At 36.9% G+C, this 16503-nt stretch overlaps 1 protein-coding gene and 1 long non-coding RNA gene across 8 annotated transcripts in view; both read right to left on the bottom strand.

Annotated features, from left to right (window-relative positions):
• Slc25a21 (solute carrier family 25 member 21) overlaps window positions 1-16503 on the bottom strand; it is a 468932-nt gene that overhangs the window by 421765 nt on the left and 30664 nt on the right. The gene's annotated exons all lie outside the window — the stretch shown is intronic.
• Window positions 1-16503, bottom strand: part of LOC141421594 (uncharacterized) — a 44558-nt gene that overhangs the window by 16579 nt on the left and 11476 nt on the right. Inside the window, exon 2 of the long non-coding RNA XR_012446182.1 lies at window positions 1-16503. This exon is cut by the window's left edge and continues 16579 nt beyond it. This is a non-coding gene — a long non-coding RNA (uncharacterized lncRNA).

Below are 16503 nucleotides of genomic sequence, written 5' to 3'. Positions count from 1 at the left end.
TGTGTCTCTATCTGAGCACCCAACACACCTGGCTCCAGCTTTCTGCATGTCTGTGTGTCTATCCTTTGTCCTTTCTGCATCTCCCATCACCACCAGTTAGACCCAGTTAGGTTCAGTAGTAACAGGAGCGAGAAAAAGCTCGCTCCAGCTAATCTCCAACAGCAAAATGTTGCCTGCTTTGCTCCCTGAACTAGAAAAACTCTTTTCTAAATGCATCTAGTAAAAACTAGTATTCTACAAAACCCACTTTTAAAAATGCTGCTTTAAATGCTCAGCATTTAGCACCATTGGATAGCTGATTAAAAGAAAAAAAGCACTCGTTGGTGGTTGAGAAGTGGACTTTCATACTAAATTCTTTGGGGAAACAACTACTGAAATGGTCAGAAGAGCAGAAAGGAATGTGGCTTGACGATAGCATATTACTTTCTTTATTCATTCAAAAGAAAATAATAAACAGCTAGCATAAGCAAGGCTCTGTGCTAAATGCTGAGCATACAAAAATGGCCATAATCCAATTAGTTTCTTTTGTCATGGTGCTGATTACTTTGTGAGGGATGTAGACAGATTCACATACACTGTACACATCTCCACAGGTGTGACCCCATTGCACATTGCAGTACTGTAGGAAGCTGTTCTGATTAAAGTAGCTTCATGTAGAAGCTTTGAATGTAGACAGGTAAAGAAATGACATGATACAGTATATTATTACTACAACATATGAATCCCACAAAAGTTTAGGTTCCACAAAAAAAGGAAATTTGCTTCCATTTGTGTGTATTAGGGAAGATTTCACCAAAGAGGGAGCACATCCTCCTTTCCTTTTCCCAGATTGCAAACAGTGCTCCCAATGTTTCACTCAGTATCTTGTCCACTTTTAACCAAGAATGTATCTTCCAAAACTCCAAAAATTAAAGTATCACTAATCTCAAAAATGACCAAAAATTCCTCTTTTGTAAAATAATTTGTGTTTATATGTATATATACACATACATATATATACATATATATATGTCTATACACCCAATAACAATTTGCTACTGTCTTCATGTTTAGAATCTAATATCAAATAGACATTTCTTTCTTTAGAGAATAATTTGGGGATGAAACATGACCTTAGGAATTTTTAGGCTCTATAGTCACAGACAGGGGAAAATATACATTATTATGAGAATGTTAACATGCAAATTGGTTGTTTGCTAAAGCACTTTAGTATCCAAAAACTTCAGCATAGGAAAAAGAAAATACTGCAAGATATTACAAAAATGCTCTAAGTGATTTCTTGGACTGATTTAATCAAAGGACGCGGGGTGGGAGAGGGTAGAAAGAAGTGATATTGAAATGCAGCCAGGTTTGGTGAGCCTACTTAGGAGTAATGTTCTTCCAATTTCTCAATTTCGGTAATCAACAACTAAATGAAAACAAGAACCTATAACTGACAAGAAAAGAACGTTCAGGTCTACAGAAAATAAAGAATGTGACTTTCCTTGTTATGAAACAATTTTTTAAACAAGAGTGCAAAAACACTACAAAAAATGTCACCTATGCTATTGCCCTACCAGTGCCCCCTCTGAGTTCCCACATCTTCCTATTTAATAGTAAAAAACTGGAAAGAACAACAATATAGCTCAACAACAGTAGTTTGATTAAATAAGCTATAGGAAAACTTCATTTAAAATGGCATTTATCTCCATCATGTTTTTAGTACCTTTGTTGGCAAAGCTGTGTGGATTCATATCCAGGTCCTCTATTCTGTTCCACTGGTCTTCATGTCTGTTTTTGTGCCAGTACCATGCTGTTTTTATTGCCATGGCTCTGTTGGGTATTGTGGTACCTCCAGTATCGCTCTTTTTGCTGAGTATTCCCTTGGCTATTCGCAGTCTTCTATGTCTCCAAATGAATTTTAGGGTAGATTTTTTTAATCTCTGTCATGATTGCCATTGAAATTTTGATGGGTATTGTGTTGAACATGTAACTTGCTTTTGGTCGTATAGCCATTTTTACTATGTTGATTCTGCCAATCTATGGGCACAGGAGATCTTTCCATCTTCTGTAGTCTTCCTCAATTTCTTTCTTCAGTGGTTTGTAGTTCTCCTTAAGAGGTCATTTACGTCCTTTGTCAAGTTTACTCCTAGGTATTTAATTTTTTTTGAGTCTATTGTAAATGGAATTGTTTTCCTGTATTCTTTCTCAATTTATTCATTGTTGGTGTATACAAAGACTACTGATTTTTTGTAGGTTGATTTTGTATCCTGCTACATTGCTGAACTTGTTATGGTGTCTAGATGTTTTTGGGTGGAGTTTTTTTTTTGATCTTTGAGGTATAGGATCATGTCATCTGCAAATAAGGATATTTTGACTGTTTCTTTACCTATTTGTATTCCTTTTATTTCCTCTTCTTGCCTTATTGCTGTGGCTAAGAGGTGCTGGGAAAAGTGGCTATCTGCCTGCAGAAAACTGAAACTAGATCCATACCTGTCACCCTGTACTAGTATCAACTCAAAATGGATCAAGGACCTTAATATCAGACCCAAAACCTTGTAGTTACACAAAAGAGCAGGGAATACCATGGAAACAATAGGGATAGTCAAGGACTTCCTCAGTAGAACTCCAGCAGCCCAGCAACTAAGAGAAAAGGATGGATAAATGGGACTACATGAAATTAAAAAGCTTCTGCACAACAAAAGAAATGGTCTCTAAATTGAAGAGACCACACGCAGAGTGGGAGAAAATATCTGCTAGCTATACAACAGACAAAGGACTGATAACCAGAATATACAGAGAGCTCAAAAAACTAAACTCTCCAAAAATCAATGAACCAATAAAGAAGTGAGCAACTGAACTAAACAGGACTTTTTCTAGGGAAGAAATCCAAATGGCCAAAAAACACATGAAAAAAATGCTCACTGTCCCTGGCCATAAAGGAAACGCAGATCAAAACCACACTAAGATTCCATCTCACCCCTGTTAGAATGGCTATCATCAAGAACACCACCAACAACAAATACTGGTGACAATGTGGGGAAAAAGGAACCCTCATACACTCTTGGTGGGAATGTAAGCTAGTACAACTACTTCAGAAAACATTACAGAGGCTCCTTAAAAAACAACATAGATCTGCCATATGATCCAACAATCCCACTCCTAGAGATATACCTGAAGGAATTCAACTCAAGTTATTACAAAAGCACCTGCACACCCATGTTTATTGCAGCACTATTCACAGTAGCCAAGTTATGTAAACAGCCAAGATGCCCCACAACTGATGAATGGATCAAGAAAATGTGTTATTTATACACAATAGAATGTTACTCAGCCACAAAGAATGAAATTTTGTCATTTGCAAGTAAATGGATGGAACTAGAGAACATCATCTTAAGTAAAGTTAGCCAGGCTCAGAAGGTCAAAAATCACATGTTCTCCCTCATATGTGGATTATAGACCCAAAACAAATGCAGTAATATTACTGGACATGGGTCATACACTAAGGGGAGAACATGCATGGGAGGAATAGGGAAAGAAAAGGAAACCTAAAACTTGAATGTGGTTGATGTATTTCCTGTTGAGAAGCAAATAAAGTAACCTTAAATTGGCAGAGGCCACTACAGGAAGGAGACCAGGAAGCAGCGAAGAGGTCTGGTAGAAATGAAACAATATGGGTTGCAATATACAAGTGCATGGAAGTAATGCTAGGACTCTCTCTGTATAACTATCTTTATCCCAAACTAACAAAAACGATATGTCTTTCTTATTATCTCTTATGTTTTCTCTTCAACAAAATCAGAGAAGAGGGTAGAACAGGTTCTGCCTAGAAGTGGGGGGTTGGGGAGGATGAGGGGGAGGTGGCACAAACAGTGTGTACACATGTAAGTAAATGTAAAAAAGGAAAAAATAAATCAAATGGTATTTATAGTCATAATTTTAAATGACATAAATATCCTTACAATATAAAATATGAAATTTTGTAAACGGTGTTATGACAATCCTATGAATATAGCTATAAACACACAAATTAAAGGCTGTAAGGAAATATATCAAAATAGCCCTGATTATCACTGGGTGGTGGAATTAAGAGTGACTTTAATTTTCTTCATTATGGTTTTCTGTATTTTCCAAATTCAATTAGATTGGTTTTTAAATAAAGGTAAAATAATACCCTTTTTAAGTCACTTCCTTCTTATTTTCTTTTTCCTTCAGAGGGCACTGATATAGGATCTTGAATAGTAAACAGAATATTCTGTTTAATATTTCCTTTGTCCCAGGACATCAGTCAAGAGTCCTGTAAATACAACAGTTAGTTTAGAGACTGCAGGCCTGAGATTCATACTTATGGTTACATCAAAAAGCATATATACCACCAAGCAGATTTCCCCAATGTACTACAATTGACCTATAGGAGAGACAAAACCCTATCCTGAGCATGTTGTTTTGCTGTAATGATTTTCTTCTTAAGCTTGAGGATTTGATTTCCATGGCTGAAAATATCAGTAAGATTCTAGGGTTGGAAGTGTCATCTGTATGCAAATTAGGATAAATTGCAATTGGGATCTAAATGGTTGGCCACTCAACAGGGAGTTCAGGTAGAAGTCAGGCCACCAAGGGTCTAGTCCTTGTTATCCTTCTAAAAAGCTATGTGACCTTGGCAAGTTACAATTCAGTTTCTACATGTGTAAAATTCAGGAGACAATTTACTTTTTTAAGGACTTATTTGATAAGAAAATAAATGGCATTTGTGAATGTATAAATACTAGAAAGTCACATACAGATTAGAATGATACTTAGGTCAACAAAAACAGCTGTGAAAATATTCTTCTTTGAGGGTCCAGAATCTAAAATCTCTAGTCTCTGATCTGCTATTAGGTAGGTGTGTAATTTCTGAAAACTATTTACTCTTGGACCACTCTAAAATGAGACAGACTAGATAATTCCTAAGTCCCTTCTGTGCCTAAATTCTAAGATTTGGAATTCAAATAAGAGTCTAAAAAAGACAAAAGGAAACCAGGTAAAAAAATAAATACAGTAGACCTGAAATTCTCTAACTTCCTTGTTTTTACACAATGTTAGATTTTCAAGTTGTGTTATTTCTTCAGAAAGATAAGTGAGGGTAACTACTGCAATCCACTTCATGGTAAGTTTGCAATTTTTTTTAAAGCAATTGCAATTACATTAACAGACAGAAAATCAGCCATCCAATGTTAACTATTAATTTACAAATAATAATTGGGTCCAGAAGACAAGGAACATCTAGCACTTTCTGGCAACCAGAAAGTACTGAAATAGTACTGAACTATTTGAATGAGAATGGACGAGGAGCTAGCTTTCAATGGATGATTCCAGTGATTAGAAATCTCTTACCTTTCTATTTCAAAAGAATCCAAATCAATGACCCCATTAAACATTCATTATGTGTTTATGGTCTAGCACAGTGAGCAAGAAGGAGTCAACTGAGATGCACAGTATTTCAGTTACTTTTAAGAAGTTGTCAAAATATGGTGCTGAAATTCCATTGTATTGAACAAGTGTCAAAAGAAACATTCCCTTTCTCGGTCTTAGCTACACAAAGGCGGAAGAAGGAGGATCATGAGCTCAAGGCCAGCCCCGACAAAAGTAGCCATGAGACTCTGTGTCAAAAACAAACGTAAGAATATTCAAAAGAGCTAGGGTGTAGCTCAAGTAGCAGAGCATTTGCCTACCATGCACAAGGCCCTGGCTTCAATTCTCAGCACTGCAAAAATAGAACTAATTTCCTTTTGTTCTCAAATAAGTTAGGAACATTTATAATCTGACTATTGAATGGCAGAGTAATTTCCAAAGATATGGCTTATATATGAAGATGTGGTCCCAACATTTTCCTTTTATTCTGCACACAATGTAGGGTAAAAATACTGCCCACTTTTTAATTTTGGGGGGGATAGGACTGGGATTTGAACTCAGGGCTTCATGCTTGCAACTCAGGAGCTCTACTGCTTGAGCCAATTCTCTAGTCCATTTTGCTCTGGTTGTTTTGGAAATGAGGTCTTGTGAACTATTTGCCCAGCTCCACTTTTTAATTTTAATCATAAGTCAAGGCCCTGTTCCACTGTGGCCTGGCTTATAGCTTGCCCCCCTGAACATGTGCTACGTATATGCCACAACCAGGAGTTAAATAACATTTTCATTAACAAGGACTGGAATGAGCATTAGTTGTCCCAATTGTCACAGAACGGGCACTCACTAACATTAGATTCACGATGTAGCATTATAAAAAACATTAGTCAAGGCTTGACAACATTGGTACTTTACCAGACTCACTGAAATGGAATTTGGTCAGTACCAATGCCCCATCATTATACATATAAATTAAAAGAGGAAATTCTTTTGTGCAATTTACTTAATTAAAAACACATTATTTAGCCTTCATTTTCTGTTTGTGATACCAGATTACCATTGCAACTATCCATTTCACATTACAAGTTTTTGAGACAGAGAAAATAATTTATAAAAAGGAAGAATGTATACATATACTATTTTATATTTTTGGCAAAATTACATAACAAATACAGTGAACCACAAAAATAAGGGACTACTGTCTTCACACTGATTTCCACATACTTACTATGTTAAATTATAGCAAAAAGTTTTCATGAACATGTCAATCTGATTTAATTTAACAAGCATTTACAAAGTGGCTGCTAGAAACAGGACACAGACAGATGTTCAAGACATTAGGTAATCATATCCTTGCTTTCAAGGAGCTTATAAGGACATTGTCGTCCTCCCTTATGTATAAAACCTGTGACCATCAATGGTTCATTTTTGTAGAGTTTTTCAACAAGAGGTTTTGCTTGAGGTTAATGAATTGTCTATTTGCTACAGGCCTGTTTTTGAAAAGAGGGTAGTGACACTGATCTTACTTGACATAAAATAGCCAGGCTCTACTGGAAACCACTAAAAACCTGTATACAAACACAAATATTATGGAGATACTGCTTGTCAATCACTAACCTGCTTCTGAGAACACTGGGTCCCACTCAGGTAAAAGACAAAAGAAAAAAAAACAAAAACAAAAAGTGTTAGAGGAAGAACTTGTTATACTAATATAGTCCTAGGTTAGGCAGGATAAATAAAAATAACTATCAGATATTGAGTTACAACTCGGCCTCAGGCATGTCACAAACATTATTGTATCAACACTAAAAAGTGGGCCTTTTTATCCTTGTTTTAGTAACAGGGAAACTGAGGCTGAAAGAGCTTGAGAAATATGTCTGCGATCACACAGCCATGTCGTGGCAGTATCAAGATTCTAGCAGGGGAAAGTCTCACTCCAAATATCACCAATCTCCACTCATCAGCTGCCTCTACAGAGAAGATGAATACTCACATGCAGATACCATTTGACTGAAGATTTATTTTGTTTTAACTCAATGCTGCACAGACGTTCCCAACTCCCTCTCAATTTTTACCTCTTCTGCATTCAGATCTTTGTCTTTGGACTTACAGTGCTTTTTTTTTCCACCCTCAATTACAAAAGGTTGAAAGAATATGAGACAATTACTAACTATATACACAGGGTCAGAATGGGTCTCAATTTTTTTTTCTTTACTTATATAAATGTCAAACCCAGTACCTTCCTTGGTCAAATTCACAGTAAGACTTCAAGAGCACAAAGACCAGTTCTCTGGCTGACTGCTACTTTCAACCATCTTATCTCAAATAGTACAAACTGACATAGGAAACCTCAAAACTAAAATCTGGTCAGGAAGCCAGAAGTGGACTTCAGCCAACATAAGTTCTTATTCCAGTTCTGGATGGTGGTGGAATTAATTAGGTATGGATCAGATACATTGACACTCAGGAAAAGCTATATTCAGCTGTTGTAAGGAGAAGAGACTATTAAAAACACAAGGACGAAAGGAGGACAAATATTTTGCTGTCAGCCCAGAAGCACTGAGAATGTAATTCTAAGAAAAGAGACCTAAGAATTCAACCAGTAATCTGAGAAGAGTTGTTATAAGCTATATTTAGACAATTAGAAGCTAATTTTCCTAGTTATTGTGTATTAAGTGCAGACATCCCTATAAAAAGAGCTGCCTATTTTTCAACTTTTAAGTTAATTGGCATTTATCTTTAAGAAACGCCCATACTAAAATAGTTTAACAAATAATATTATGTTGTTTAGGCTAAGAAATGCTCAGGCTTCCTAGAAATTTCCAGGAAAAGGGCATGAAACAAATTCTCCCTTGGTGCCTTCAGAAAGAACTAGTCGTGTCAACACATTGATTCTGGCCTTCTCGTCTCTTGTGACATAATACTTTGCTGTGTTTTAGGTCAAAAAATTTTATGTAGCAAGAATTTTCTATATGGAATTGAAGCATGAGTTATGTTGAATTATATTTTTGATGTGTTAATACAATGGACTTTGCCAACTCCAAACTCAATATTCAAGTTAATATGGTCCATCATTCTACATTTTATGGATTATTTCTTGGTTAGCATAAGGCATAATCTAAATGATGTTATCCACAGTAACCACTAGTCACAGATGGCTATGGAAAATAAGTAAAATTAAATCAAATTAAATTTTTATTTCCTGAACCGCTGGCCACACTGCAAGTACCCAACAGCGTTGTGTGGCTAGCAGCTACTGTATTGGATAGGACCGATACATGCTATTCCATGAATGCAGACAGATCTATTGGAAAGTACTGGTTTAGAAGGATAAGATATATATGATCACTACTTCTATTTAAAGAAACTTTCAACTTTTCATCCAACACTGACCTCATAACACTCACAGAATAATAGCTGTACTTCACAGTCTCATAAATATCACTTTCTTGGATTTACACCTAGAGAAACTGAACTGGTGCTTTACTAGGCACAGTGGCAGGTCAACATCTAGTTTGGAGATACTATTAGCCTGACCTTTCTGTTGGCAAGAGTTATCTTGTGCAGTTTCATTTGTCTGTGTTAGAACATGGTTGGGGTGAGAAAATGGAAAACATGATGTTCCCCCTTTAGCAGTTACCCAGTGCCTGTTTTAGGATTATTCCTAAGTCACTATGGACCATATTTCACACCAGCAGTAAACCTGCACTTTGCAAACAACCATAATAAGCACTCAAGATGATAAAAGGGTTGACCCTGGATAGAGGAAAGCTGTGAATTTCCCCAGGTCTCATATCCTTTCATTGAGATAGAAACACTATGCTAAATAATTTTTTAGTAGCAGTGATCAAAATAGTCTGCCAAGAAGTCAGCCAGTCACTAGTCCATAAGGTAACTATAGCCCTCAAAAATAGGGTTGCAGTCTTTTGAAATTGTATTATAGAGTTCTAAAGTTCTCACAATATATTCCTCAAATATATTTATACTGCTTATTTTAGTTTGATTTATATTTTCCTAATCTATTATGATTATTCTATGTTATTTATATTTTGCCTGAATTAAAGACTCCAAATCCACTTGAGAATTATTTTAATAATTGGTGTTTTTCTTAATACCAATGCCTTTGACATCATTTAAAAGCTTTTTAAACACTTTTAAAAGGAACATACTTGTAATCCTACCTACTTGGGAGGCTGAGATCAGAAGGATCATGATTTTGGTGCCAGCCCAGGCAAACAGTTTGTGAGACCTTGTCCCCAAAACAACCAGAGCAAAAAATGGACCGAGGTAGAGTGACTGCTTTGCAAATATGAAGCCCTGAGTTCAAACCCAGTCCCACACACACACACAAAAAGAACTCAGTATCCATAGTATCTTATAAGAATGACAGAGAATAAAAATAAGGGTGAGATTTCAGCCTAGATTCAGTTTGTGCCAGATTGTCCCCACTCTGAGAAAGCAATGAGCAGAGTCATATCATGACATACAACCTTGAAGATGGTTGAAAGACATGTTTGCTCTGTGTCGACATGTAAATTACATCTATCCTGACTGTTCTTAACTTTTCTAATTATAATAAGCATATGGAACATGTTGGTGATAAAAACAAAAATATAAATAAAACAATAAAAGTATATTACTATGGATACAAATATGGCAGGAACTCTAACCTAAGCAAAAAAAAAATTATTTTTAAAAATTCCTAACGGCCTACATGCACTGCATGACTCTGAGAAATAGGTCCCTGAGAGAGATTTGGTGGTTTCTAATTAAGCCCCTGGCAGAGAGTACTTCAGAAAATTAAGTAGTTTTTGGAGCACATACTCTTGAGACATTCCCTTACTTGATTAGATGAGGCAACAATGCAATGTGTACATGAATTCTAAACAGATGGGGGAAATAACCATAGAAAAAGAGTTGCTGGCTATGGCCAAATTGTGAAAAGTATTTTTCTAATGGGCAAGTAAAATATACCTCATTGAAAAAGAAGTTAGAGAGGACATGGCCACTAAAAAGAAAAAGCCAGTACACAATGGAATTTTACTCAGCCATGAAGAAAAATGAAATCTTATCATTTGCAGGTAAATGGATAGAACTGGAGAACATCATTCTGAGCAAGGTCAACCAAGCTCAGAAGACCAAAAATTGTATGTTCTCCCTCATATGGGAACTTTAGATCTAGGGCAAATGCAGCAATGTGGTTGGGCTTGGATCACAAGAAAAGGGGAGAGCACATACGGGAGATACAGGAATAGGCAGAAAACCCAAAACATGAAAGTGTTTGATGTCCCCACTCCAGAGGAACTAACACAGAAACCTTAAAATGACAAGTTATTATGAGCAGGGGATCAGGAACCAATGTAAAGATCATTGAGTTAGAGTTGAATCAACATGGGTCGTAACACATGGGTACATGAAAGCAATAGTAGGAATCTTTCTGTATAGCTATCCTTATCTCAACAAGCAAAAATGCTTTGTCTTTCTTATTATACATATGTCTTTTCTTCAACAAAATCAGTGATAAGGGCAGAACAGGACCTGCCTGAAACTGAGGGGGGGAGGGGGGAAGGGGGGAGGAGGGCAGGGTGGAGAAATTACTCAAACAATGTACGCACATGTGGATAAATGAACAAAAAAATAAATAAACAACAACAAAAAAAAGCCAAAGTTAAATGCCCTCCAATTGGGGAGGGAGAAGGTGATGATAGGAAGGAGGAAGAAGGGAGGCTGTTAAGTTGTTGGTATTATTGTTTCTTGACTGGAGTGATGGCTACTCAAGATTGCACACTTTGAATAATTAAGCAACTTTATGTATATATGTTACACTGAAAACTTTAAATATAAAGAAGTTAAACACCACCACCCCCAACAGAGAGTCAGAGAGACTAACCTCAGAATCTTTGTGGGTTTCTATGAAAGAAGCAACAAAAAAGGAATTTGTTTACTGTAACACTAGGGCATGTCATTGAGTCAGACACATGTTGTTGTGGTGACATTTCTTCTTATGAGGTCCTTTTGTGAACATTTTGATGTGGCATTAGTCCAAGCTATTGCTTAATACTAAACAAGATGTTTTATGCTTAACTATTTGATACTAACCAATGCAGCTGTCAGCCAGCAGCCACACAGGGGAGCCTAGATAGATGCATGGTACTATCTGCAGTGGCCAGGGCTGCAAGAGATGTACTCTGAGGTAAAAATGAGTTACAGCCTTCTTCCATAAGCTATACATCAACAAGTATAAATAGTACCATTCATACTAAGATCATGAATTCTAAATGGAGAATGACTGTCTGGGTTATTTTAATTGAAGAGACTCTCCAAGAATTGATAGCTAGTTTAGAGCAATTTGTAAATCATCTGAGGAGGGGCAGAAGCACTGATGCTTGAGTTCTACCCTGAGATTCAGATTTAATTAACATGGGACATGACCTGGTCCTTGGGATTTCTTTTCTAACTCTCTAGATAATTCTAATCTGCAGACAAGGATTCATCACTGCTCAGATTAGGACTTAGGTTGACAGCCTATCACAAAGTTATTTCAGGTGAGGAGAATCTCAAAAAGAAAAATATGAGAATGAGCAGAAAGGTCCAGTTCTTAGGGAGAATTGATATGGTTGGCCAGAAGTAAAGGGTCATACAGTGAGATCAGGTTAGATCTGTGCTTCCCAAAGTCATGGGCAGTTTCTACTTGAAAAGAATTCGTGTTGTTTTAGAGTCTCTACTTAGGCTTAGGAAAACCAGCATCATTCATCCTGACTGTAGCTACCTATTTCTCTCAGCAACTCAGTTCTGTGATTTTTCTGGGGTGAGAAGAGTAATAATTTCTTCATTATAAGAGCTAAGAATAGCTTATATTCTTTATTATAAGAATAGTTTTTATAATGAAGAGTATAAATAGCTCTTACACTCTATTATACTCTCTTCCTCATTCTGAGTGATAGAGACACGAGGGATACTATGTTTTAGTGATTTAATATGGCTGCCAATGTTTTTACTTTCAACACACAGAAATAATTTAAAGCTCATTATGCAGCAGACACATTGTATTAACTCATGTAACCCTCACAGCAACACACTGAAGTCAGTACTTTCATTAGTCCTATGCTGCAAGAAGTAGAACATGATCATGTTACTTGTTAATAAGTGAAGGAACTGGGATTCAAAGCCAGACAACCTTGTTCTGTCTTAACAACTACACTCACAGAAAAGTCTGGAGAGGACACATGGGTAGAAGGTATAAATGTAAGGGTGGAAGCCTTAAATAACAGACTCCTGTAATGTCTCCTCCTCCTCTTCCACTTGTGCTGAAGTTTTTCAGGGTACTAAATATGCTCTTCTGTCTTCTGTAATAGCTATGAATATTTTTTTGTCAACAAAATCAGGTTTACTAACTTGCTGCATCAAAAGAGGATACATCCCAGGGGAAATAGTGGAATGCCCCAGTAAGAGAATTCTAAGATGGGCTTGTTATTGAGTGGCCTTATGCCAGATGAGTTTGAGGAGGGCCTACAGTCAAGGTTCTCTCTGTAACAGGTGCTGTGGACAACTGTGATGCTCAAGAGGGTTGTGGAGCCCTGTTTAAGTACCTCATGTAGAGGGCTTTTGTTTCAGTTTTGGGGTGTTTTTTGTTGTTTTGTTTTTAGCAGTACTGGGATTTGAACTCTGGGCCTTACATTTGCTAGGCAGGCACTCTACTACTTGAGCCATGCCCCAAACCTTTTTTGCTTTAGTTATTTTTGGAATAGGATCTTACTTCTATGCCCAGGCTGGCCTGGAACATGATCCTCTTATTGACACTTCCAATGTAGCTGGGAAGACTGGCACGTACCACCAAATCCAATTTTATTAGTTTTGAGATGGGGTCTTGAGAACTTTTTGCTCAGACTGGCCTCAAGCTGTGATGCTCCCAATATCAGCCTCCTGAGTAGCTAGGATTACAGGTGTGAGCCACCATGCATGGCCAGGATGAAGTTTTAAAATCCTCTCAGGTGATCTTGATATATAGACATACACCCACCACATTACAGACACAGAGACGCATACTATGAGAATCACTAGCTGATAAATCTTTTGGTGATTATCAAAAGTTCATGGACAATCCATCATTCTTCTAGCCACAGACTGATACACAAAACTTAGCTCATTATCCTCTAGTCTGTCTTCTGATATTCCATATCATGATGAATAATAACAGATATAAGCTTCACCCAGTCTCTACCTGCAGACTCTTTCTCAACTTCCCAAATCCAATCTACCACCAAACCCAACTACTCCTTTTTCAAATCCACCCCTCTTTCTTTCACATTGTGACTATTCTAGCTCTTTACCAACCCTTCTGAAAATAACTAGTCCTTTTAATGCTAATTTGGCCTCTGCAACACCACTGATTTATTTTCCTAAATAAAATCTATTTTATTTTGAAACACCTTTCATGGTTCCCTGTTGCCTATAGGATGAATGCAAAAAAGTAGCATAAAAGAGTCACCTATACCTACCTCTTCTACAATTTTATCTCTCACCATTCCCTGCCCCCCAAATCCTTCAGGCTGTGGGTTTCAGTCACAATAAACTTCTCATCCTTCTATGAGTTAATCATAAGCATTCATGTTTCCAAACCACTGCAAGTGCTATGTCCTCTGCCTAGAACATTCTTCCTCAATCAGAGAGGAACTCTCTGGGTACTCAACCTTCAGTACCCAATACAATCTTGACTTCCTCAGAAAAATCACTCCTGGGCTATTCTTCTGGGTCTCATATGACTGATGGGCTTCTCCGATTTCCAGGGCCTCCTTATTCTATATTGTCTTCTTGTGCCCAAACTAAGCAGACACTCAATGTACTCAATGTTTGTCAATTGAAGAACTGAGAAGTATGACCCAGGAAGCTAAGGAACCATTGCAGTCTTCTAGTCAAAAACCATATGAAACTAAAATAGTGGTGTTCAAAATGGAGAAAAAGAGGTTGTTGACAGTTTTCATGAGGGATGCACAAAATAAAATAAAAACTGAAGTAAACAGTACTTTTGTATTTGGAAGGTTTGAAGATTGAGGGTCCCTGGCCAATACTAGAGAAATTAGGAAGAATTATTCCCTGTGATGGGTTCTTTCATAGTAAACTTAACTCCAGTTTATGAGAAAAACATTTTAAATCATTCCAGAATTAGGAGAAACATCAGGCAAAATAATTATCCCAAGGTCCTCAAAGGCAGAACTATTGTTAGAGACCAAGTGTCCTAATATTTGGGACTTTTCCCACTGTAGTGTACTAACAATTTCATTAGATTGCATGTTCTGGACTTGAAAACTGAATGTTCCAGAAAAACATGCCTAAAGACAGGGAGTTAACAGATAAATTCCCTTGAAAGGGATTTTTCACAAGCAAGCTTAATTATCTATGTTGTTTCTATAATTCCTACACTTTTATCCCTCGGCAAATTTACACAATGTCATTTTTATTGGGTCACTTCCATTCCACATAAAAAGTCTTCTCTAAGTTTGAATCCTATGGTGACCTCACCATTGATTGAACAAGCATGCACACTTACCTTTTTCCCTGCATATAGTTTAATAATTTTGTTAGATGTCAGGTTTTTATGATTTTGCACCAGGTCTCTGAAGCCAGACTCTCTGGGTTTGATTCCTACTGCTGACAACATTTGCAATAGTTATTTAACTTCCTCAGTTTCTTTATTTATAAGATTAAATTGTTAACAGGTCCCACAAAAGCTGGTTCTGCTCTTATCTTGGAATGGTACCTCAGTAAATGTTAAGTACTATAATATAGTATTATAATGGCAATAACTCTTCCTATTATCACTTATATAGTGAGTTCAGTAACTGATACATCTTTAATGTCTGTATTAATGATATGTCTTAGTTTATAAATTTCTTGGTTGTTCATGGGGTCAAAAAGGATATACATCTAATCAAAAGTTCAAAGGAGTTTTATCTTTTTCTTTTCCATTTTTTTTCTCACTATGCATTCCAGACTGATTTGGAACCCACTGTGTGGCCCAGACTAGCTTTAAACTTGCAATCTTCCTGCCTCAGCCTCCTGAGTGCTGGGATTACAGGCATGCAACAATGTGCCCAGCTTAATCAAAGGTTTTGAATGATACGTAGAACAGAAATAAATTCTACTGTAAGCAACTTAAAAGTAAACAAACTTTCAATAACCTACAGAGACACTTCAACCTCCTGACCACACTGAGCAGTCATCTTACCATAGGCTAAGTTCTCTGCCTTTTAAAATAACCCATTCTCAAATATTAATTACAACGATTTTTTTGGGGGGGTAGTACTGGGAATTGACCTTAGGACCTCTATCACTTGAGCCATACCCCCATCCTTTTTTGTTTTAGTTATTTTTCAGATAGGGTCTCATGCCTTTGCCTGGGGCAGACAGCCATTCTCCTACCTTTGCCTCTGGGTAACTGAGATTACAGACATGTCCTGTCATGTTCAGGTATTATTTGAGATAAGGGCTAGCTTTTTTGCCAGGGCTGGCCTTGAACTGTGATCCTCTTATCTTTGCCTCCCACATAGCTAGGATTACAGGCATGTACCACTGCACTTAATCCAATTGTAATGATCTTACCAAATGATGTTTACCTCACCTTGAAACCTCATCAAAAGTAAAAAGCAGTGAAAAAGCTTGAATTTAATAGCCTTTTGTGCCTACGTATGATTACAAACAAAGGAAGAACCAGACAGCAAATATTTATTTTTCCAAATTCAGCTATGTGAATCCAGGAAATAACTTCCTCTCCTACTATTAACTGAATATGTGGATATTTCTAAATACCAGAGATATTGTAACACTTGGGTTCTTTCAACAGTCTTTCAATAATCATACTCCTAGCTATCTATCCAACTGAGTTGAAAACAAAATCCTGCACACAAATGTTTATGTCAGTTTTACTCATATTGTAAAAACTTAGAAGCAACCAGATGTCCTTCAATAGGTTGGTGAATAATCAAATTGTTGTTTATCCCATACAATGGAGTAATATTCAGTGATAAGAAGAAATAAGTTATTGAGCCATGAAAAGATAGAGAACCTTAAACGTACCCTGTTTGGTGAAAGCAGCCAGCCTGAGGAAGGCTACACATTCTATGATTCCTTCTGTATGATATT

The sequence above is a fragment of the Castor canadensis genome, chromosome 3 (genome assembly GCF_047511655.1).
Source record: "Castor canadensis chromosome 3, mCasCan1.hap1v2, whole genome shotgun sequence".
Classification (NCBI taxonomy): Eukaryota; Metazoa; Chordata; class Mammalia; order Rodentia; family Castoridae; genus Castor; species Castor canadensis.
This window is presented reverse-complemented; position numbering and strand designations above follow the sequence as displayed.